The sequence below is a fragment of the Halyomorpha halys genome, unplaced genomic scaffold (genome assembly GCF_000696795.3).
Source record: "Halyomorpha halys isolate HHAL.00 unplaced genomic scaffold, Hhal_1.1 Scaffold1060.1, whole genome shotgun sequence".
NCBI lineage: Eukaryota > Metazoa > Arthropoda > Insecta > Hemiptera > Pentatomidae > Halyomorpha > Halyomorpha halys.
Window position 1 is genome coordinate 105,415 of NW_027113580.1, and position 9,150 is coordinate 114,564.

Consider the following 9,150-nt stretch of genomic DNA (forward strand, 5'->3'; position numbering starts at 1 on the left):
ATGAATACTACCTTGGTGCTGCTAGGGTTAATATTTTGTTTAAGATAGGTTCTTTTATTCATATCCTCCTACGTTTCGGCCATTCCAGTCATTCTCATAATCAAAATCTTGCAGGTTATTCTGCCTTTGTCAAAATTTATATTAGCCAATAAATTATTATTAACAATTATTTATGATAAAGTGGTTGATTGTAATAGACGTAAACTAAATAGAATTTTAATAAGTGAAATTGGATATTAATAGATTATTGACTAAGATAGAATAGTCTACAACATTTTGCTAACAATCTTAGTTGTGATATTAAAGATAAGATGCTTGAGAATGGCCGAAATGTTGGAGTATATGGATAAAAGAAAGAAGATAAATTTTGACAAAGGAGAATAGCCTGCAAGATTTACTTATGAGAATGACTGCAATGGCCGAAACGTAGGAGAATATGGATAAAAAAAATTGTCTTAAATAAAATATTAGACTGTATGTATATTAAATTATCTGATAGTCCTGACGAAGCCCTGCAAAGTGGAGCGAAATGCTGGTTAACAATAAATATTCTTCTACAATTTGATACCTTTATTGTCCGCCACTCGGACAATATACCAACAATAAACTTGATTATTATTTCAGTTACCGGTTACCTTTAAAACTAGCTATATTCAGTTATAATATCGAAACCTGATTGTTGGTACTGCACCACTACCTGTCCATCAAGGTAACCTGATATAATGCAGGCTAATTAATTCCATTGAGAAGTACCCTGAGGCCCGGTGCCTGACAGCTCGCACCCTATCCCAGGGGGCCCTATAGTGAAGGGAGAGGTGCTTGATGAATGGACCACTCGGGGAGGTGACTGATTAGTCTCCAGGGTTAGCATCGGAGTACTAAAGGTCTGTGGCCAACGTTATTCGTGCTTCATTATATATGTGTATATATGTACTTCAGAACCAGACTAACGTAAGTCACCTTATAACAACCTTTCAGGAGAGCACAAGCTGCTCAATCATAGGTTATGATTTACGTTCTTACAACACTTAGGTCTTATTGCACCATCACAGTTTAAACTACGATATCTTAAATCTCGCCTAAAATAAAAAATTATCAATTATACCAGAAAAGTTAACCTATATCTGGCGTTAAACTTCACTGCCCGATGATAGCTGGTTGTTGTTGTTGTTGATTGCTGCTTAAAGGCGTAAAACCCTCTGGTCATCAACGCCTATGGCATGATAAAAGTAAAAAATAATTTAATAAATAACTAAATAAAAAATATAAAAATTAAAAAAAAAATAATTAAGAAAAAATAAAATAAGTAAAAAACATAAAAAAATAAAAATCGAAGAGGAGTTATAATTTATAAAGAAGGCGATGTGCTTTTAAAAATTTAAACACTCGTGTAATTTTAGCTTCCTCATCTGCGAGAGCTTCGGATAAATTTGGGGTCAGTCCTATCCTATTTATTGTTGGCAAATAGTGAGTTTTTCAAAAATATGTCTAATCGTAAGAATGGACTGACAATATTTGCACGTTGGAGGTGGCAGTTTTCTGATCAGGTGAGAGTGCGTGAGGAGAGTATGACCTATTCTCAAGCGGGCCAGAGCAACCTCCTCCCTGCGGCTGTTGCGGTAGGATGTCGACCATGGTTTTACTGATCGTTTTATTTCTTTTAATTTACTTGGAGAGCTTTCATCCCACTTGGCCTGCCATTTTTCTAATATTTGTAATTTAAGGGGTGTACTGAGTTCTGATAGGGTAAGAACGGCGGTGCCTCGGCCAGGGAGCGTGAGTGCCTCTCTGGCAGCTTTGTCTGCGAGCTCGTTACCAACAATGCCAATGTGGCTTGGAGCCTTATGAAAATAATGGATTTACCTTGCTGTGATAATTTTAGAAGAAAGGATTGAATTCTTATGATGAGTGGATGTTCGGGGTACATGTTTCTCAAACTTTTTAGAGAGCTCAACGAATCTAAGATTATTACTATAGTCTTCTGAATTATTGAAAAGCAAAAATGGAGGGCTGATGCTATTGCGTGGAGTTCGTTGATAGCTGGTTAAGCGGAGATTTAGATCTAATCTACGTTTAAGTGGGTCACCTTACAAGGAACCTCCCATACTTCCGATTTTCCCTGTTATCTAGTGAAGATGTATTATATTATTCCAATACTAATTTCATGAATTAGTTGATCTAGCAATAACAATAAAAAAAAAAAAGGATTCCGTCCTCGACCAAATCAATTTTTAGAGTTGTCAGATGCAGAATTTTATCAGTGATTCCGACTGTCAAAAGTTGCTGTTGTATAAATTTTATATTTAATTAGACCCACAACTATTAACATTAGTGAAAAATGGCTGGGTTTGGTTTTTTTAATTCCTGTATGAAGAAACAGGGTTTCATTCCTATTTCAGGTAACTTGGCTAACAAAACTGTTCATCAGATGCAAATCAGTAAGTTACCAGAGTTTTACTAAACTCTTGTATGAATCGTAGTTATACAAATCTTAGTTTTACTGGAGATTGGTGTAACCGGCTCTTAGAAAGTGCAAACGGCAATTTTATAAAGGTTTTAAGCTTAGTTTGGAATCAAATTCAACATATAATGAAGCAATAATCTCAAAATCGTAATATTTAGTCTTTCGCTTGTCTGGTTCCGAGGTATAGATACAGAGATATTTAACGTGGAAAATATATTAAATTAAATTTGATCTGGAAATGGTTACGGATTAAAGAAAATGTATTAACAGGCATAATCATATTAATATACTCGAGGGGAGAATTGTTTTCGTTTCAAAAAGGGAAGAAGAAACTCTCTTCCTACCTACCTACTCACCTCCTACCTAGGTGAAAACTTTGAATGGCTTTTGATATTTTTAAGCATATCAATAGGAAAATAAAATTAGTGAAACTGAAAGCATGGAACAACCCAATCATTTGCTATCAGCCTCCTTTTATAACAATACTTTCTTACAAAGTAAAGCGGTATACAAACATATATGTGTTATTTTAAAAAATCTTTATTTATATATAGTTTTAAAAATTTCTAAAGTAAACCTGAAATTAATATTTTAAAGACTGAAACGACAAGAAACTGCTCGCAGATTTCGATTTTTAGTTACTTGACAAACACTCTAAACTTCCCATTCACTATCTAAAAATTATTATATACTGTGATGATCAGACCAATTTGGACATACGAAATTGAGGCTCCATCAAATTCCTCCCGTATCCAATCCTTACAATCCTAAATCCTCTATAAAATCCTTGTTCCTTATTACGTCAGAAATAAAATCATCCACAAAGACCTTAACATCCCTTTCGTTACAGATTTGCCCCGAATTAGATATGCGTCTCTTCATTCCCAACTCCCTTACCCATTCTAACCCATCAGTTCTTAATCTCTCATCTTTAACAATCCCTGATAATCCTCCGAGGAGTCTGAAAAGAAGATTGACCTTCTAATTTAAATTAATGTTTGAAGTACTACATTGGGTGGTCCCTTCTCAAGATTTTCAAGTGCTTGAAACATACCACATATTTACTTATTGTATTTTTTTGTACAGTTGTAAATTACAATATATAAAAAAATATATATTTTAAATATAAAACCAATATTGTAATAACATATTTATACATTTATACACTAATATTAGATAGACCATTTAGAATGAGATATGAAGTTGAATGCCCTATTCGGAATTTAGTTCGGATTGAGATTTCAGCAAAAGTTGGAGTTTCAGTTTAATTTTGATTTGAAGTTTCAAATTAAGTTTTTGATTGCTGTTATTATTCATAAAGTTTATGATTTGCTTTCTAGTTAGGGATAAAGTTTGGGTTTATAATTAAACTTTGTATGCGTGATCTATATTTAATGTTGTCGTTTCAGTGAACTTTTTGTTTGCTGGGTAACGTGTCCTAAACTCATTGTTTCAAGAATTTTCCTTTCATTAAATTAAAAAAAACATCGGCACAATATTTACTAATAAGTTTTGTGATCTAAAAATATGATTTTTTTAAAATTTATTTATTTAATGTAATTTACATCTGTACAAAATAATAAACACAATAAGTAAATATGTGGAATGTTTCATTTACACTAGAAAATCTTAGGAAGAAACCACCCATTGGTGGTACTTCAAGTATTAATTGAAATTAGAAGGTCCCTTGGCCATCTTCTTATCAGACGCCTTGCAGGATTATCAGGGGTTGTCGAGGATGAGAGATTAAGAACTAATAGGTTAGGATGGGTAAGGAGTTTGGAATGTAAAGACGCATATTTGTTTTGGGCCGAATCTCCAACGAATGGGATGTTAAAGTCTTTGTGGATGAGTTTTAAAAACATTTAAAAATATAATTTTTTGTTTATGAACGTTTCCTCTTATGTACATTTCTCAAATCCCTGTGAAGTGGTTATTCATAATGATCAACGATCATTAAGATATCACAAAATATTATAAAATATAGAGTGAAGATCGCGATCTCTAGCGATGAGGGTTCTAATTTGGGAATGAAAAAAATTTCAATATTATAGTGGATAACAACTTACGGTTAGTAGATTATAAACATGGGCTAGGCATTATTTTGTTTTTAACTAAATAATTATATTTTTCATTTATTTGTACACTTGATTTAATTCTATACTCAGAATTTCTTCATAAAGAATTATTAAAAATATGAAGAAGATGGAGTGGGGGGGGCAGGGTTAAAAAGAACAATAATAGTTAACAACTATTTATTTTCAACGTTTCAGCCTACTTTATAGAGCTTCATCAGGGCTGTTCATGTTTTATGTACAGATTTTGACAGTAAAACGCAATTGCATGTTGCAACTGACATATCTTTATGTTTTTTAGGAGTTCATAAAGGTAAACCCTTAATTGCGAGGGACTACGGCAGCCACAAATATAAACCAAACATTTTTTTTTTTAATAATTTATTTATTGATATTTACAACTGTATACATATAAACATATCAAGTAAATTTGCTGTATGTGACATGATAAAAACACGTGGAGAATCTACCCATTGATAGAACTCCAAAAACATTTCTAAAGGAGAAGATCTCGAGGTCATCTTCTTTTCAGACGCCTAGGAGGATTATTAGGTAGTTAAGGAGAAGCCAGGATAGAAACGAGTTTGTTTGGGTGGTTGGGAAGTTTATTATGGAAGAATTGGTATCTGGTTCTGGCCAAATTGGCAACATAGGGGACATTGAGGTCCTGATGGATGATTTGATTTGTGGCAAAGTAACGAGAATTAAAGATTTTACGAAGGATTTTGGACTTTGAGGATTGGATTCGGAAGGAATTAGATGGTTTAGTGGAGTCCCATAGCTGGATTTCGTAAGTCCAAATAGGCCTTAAAATAGTCATGTAGATCAGTCTTTTGTAATGGATTGGAAGTTTGGACCGTTTGTGTAGTAATTGTTGTAATAGTCGGAATCGACGAGCAGTTTCCTGTCTTTCAGTCTTGTCATGAGGATTCCATGTCGTTTGTCCAGATTTAGTTCTAAGTAACGGATCTGTTCAACAGGAATAAGTGGGGAATCATTAAAAAATACTGTAGGGCAAGACGAAGGTTTACGACGAAGGGTAAATGTAATTTGGTGGGATTTATTGGAATTTATTTTAATCCTCCAGTTCTGGCACCATTCTTCAAGGGTGATGATGTGAGATTGGAGGGATTGGGATACAATGGAAGGATCATTATTCACTGCCTATCACATGCCTATCATCGGCATACGTGGTGAGAATAGTGTTAGGATGGGTTGGGATGTAAAAACTGTATGAAGGATAGGACCAAGGATACTACCCTGAGGTACACCAGCAGAATGAGGAAACAGGGATGAACAACCACTGTTGTGATTTACTTTAAATAACTTGTCTGAGAGATAGGAACCGATAATGAGATAATGTGTAGGGGGTAGGAATTTACGGATCTTGTATAGCAGTCCTGGGTGCCAGACTCGATCAAAAGTAAACAAAACATAAAAAATTAAATAATTGTTAATACTTACATTTAATTTAAAATTAGTTTAATAAGGCGTATAGATGTCTATTAGCACCCAAATCAAAGCTGGTTCAATGTCTTATAAAGTAGTTTATGACCTTTTTCTTCGTAGGAGTAGTAGTTTTCATGATTTTGACCAAATATAGTCTGTCACAAAATGTTGATTTCTAGTTATTGGGAATAAAGTTTTTTACTTATGAGAAATTATATCTCAGGAATCATTAGACTTATTTCTGCGAGCACTCCAAGCAAGGCTAGTTTATCTTTCTATGAGATTGCTTATGACTCTTATCTTCGTAGCGACACTAGTAATAGAACAAGAGCCGGGAAGAAAAAGAGGCAGTTATCTCACCCCAATTTTTGATTACTTTAATGAAAACTATGTATAATTACTATTCAAAACTGATGAGTCTGCCAAGTATAGGTAGGGAGAATAAAAAATGGCGGCTGTTTCAAAACGTTAAAAAAACATAACTTTTTCATTCGGAGCTCTATATCTTTAAAACTACCAACAACACTAGAAAATCTAAGAGAACATTATTTAAAGAAGAGTAAATTTAAAGAGCTATTTACGTCCAATAGTTCTCGAGATATAGGTTTTTAAAAAGCAACATTTCATAAAAATGTACTGAAATATCAGTAGTTAGTTAATTTATTTTGATAACTCTATATCGCAGGAACTATGTGTCGTTCTGATGTTTATTAGCAATCAAATCAAAGCTAGTTTAATGTACTTTAAAGCAGTTTATGACCTTCGTAGGGAATAATAGTTTCAATGATATTTGCTAAAATAAATTGATTTATTGTTGTTCGGACAATAAGTCTGATTTATGATAAACATTATTTCAGAAACCATTGGACGTACAGATGTCTGTCTGCACTGAAATTAAAGCTAGTTAAGTTTCATATAAAATATTTAATAATGTTTATCTTTGTAGGAGTTGTAGATTTTATTATATTTGACGTAATAAACTCACGAAATGTTAATTTCTAGTTTTGTCAGATGAAATGTTTGATTTTTGAAAAATATATCTCTAGACCCATAAGACGCACAAATGTCTGCCAATGCTCAAAATAAAGGAATTTTAACTTACTATACAGTGGTTTATTACACTTAACTTTGTAGAGGTAGTAATTTTTATGATATTCACATATGAAAATTTGTCTGAACACCTATAAATCAATTTATTTTATAAAATATCAGGAAAACTACTACTCCTACAAAAATAAATATTATAAACTACTTTATAGCTTTAATTTGAGTGCTAATTAACATCTGTACGTCACTTAGTTCCTAAGACATAGATTACTCAAAATAAATTAACTAACTACTGATATTTCAGTGCGTTCCATACATTTTTAACATTTTTATGAAATGTCGCTTTTTGAAAAGATAATATAAGATTAAATTTTCTAGTGTTGGTATTTTTTAAGATATAGAGTTCCCAATGAAAAAATAATGTCTTTTAAGATTTTTAACTAGCCACCATTTTTCATTCCCCTTACCTATACTTGGTAGATTCATCAGTTTTGACTAGTAATTATACGTAGTTTTCAATTAAGTATTCAAAAATTGGGGTGAAATAACTGCCTTTTTTCTCCTCTTGTGCTATTATCTTTAGCTCTATTAGGGCTCATATTTTAGCACATTTACTCTACTTTAAATTTTATTAGTGTTTTAGATAGTTTTAAAGATATAGAGTTCCGAATGAAAAATAATTGAAGCCATTAATTGTTTTTTATCGGGCTGTTGTCCTACTGTTTTCTCACTCCTTGTAATTTTACAATTATATTTTTCTTCTATTTTAAATAATTTACTATATATTACTCCTACGGTGCATTAGCAGTTCTATCGCTCATTTCTACACTTGTTATTAGTTATTATTATTATTATATTAATTTACCTTTATATTCGTTTAGTTTACCGTGTTCTTATTTTATATGTATATATATATATTTTATTTATGCCATCTTTTATACAACATTCTTATAGTTTATTTTATTTTTTGAAGAATGGTGCCAAAACTGGAGAATTAAATTTAATTCCAATAAATCCCACCAAATCACATTTATCCTTTGTCGTAAACCTATGACCTCTTGCCCTATAGTATTCTTTAATAATACCCCACTTATTCCTGTCGAATAGATCCGATACTTAGGACTACATCTAGACAAACGACTGACATGGAATCCTCATACAAGACCTAAAAGACAGAAAATTGCTCGTCGATTCCAACTATTACAACATTTACTAGACAAGCGGCCTACAATGCCAATCCATTACAAAATGCTGATCTCAATGACTATTACAAGGCCTATCTGGACCTATGGAGAAACCATCAAATTCCTTCCGAATCCAATCCTTACAGTCAAAAATCCTTTGTAAAATCCTTAATGCTCCTTACTTTGTCACAAATCAAGTCATCCATCAGGACCTCAATGTTCCATAAGCTGCCAAGATGGCCAGAACCAGATACCAATCCTTCCATTATAAACTTCCTAACCACCCTAACCTACTCGTTTCTAGCCTGGCTTTTCCTTCAGTACCTGATAACCCTCTTTTTGGGTCTGAAAAGAAGATGGCGCCGAGACCTTCTTCTCTAGCAACGCTATTGGAGTTCTATCAATGGGTAGATTCTTCACATGTTTGTACTGTCACCTACAGCAAATTTACTTGTTGTATATATTTTTATACAGTTGTAAATAACAACAAATAAATTATAAAAAAAAATAATCTTATTTTACAATGCTTGTATCTTCTTTTCATTAAACCCTTATGTGGCCCAACAATGTGACGCGAAACTGAACTTGGTTAATAACAAATGTATTTTTCTACTAATTTTGTGCATTTTTTGATTGCTACTCAGATCATCTTCTTACATATAAATTATTTATAATTTTATTGTACATGTGTACGGAAGATGTAACTTGTTTTTGATATTTCTTAAGCTGTAATAAACCAAGATTTATCTATAAAATAACTAATAAAGATAGCGGTAAACTAAAATAAAGCGCCGTAGATACCCGCATCATGACTCGACTATCTAGTGGCTTTGGAACAGGGCCAAGGCGGAAAGTGCTAGCGTTGTACCTCCGCTGCGATACCACAGCAGCTGTGCGTCAGTGCTTGTTTGGGTCTCCAAGTTAAATCTCA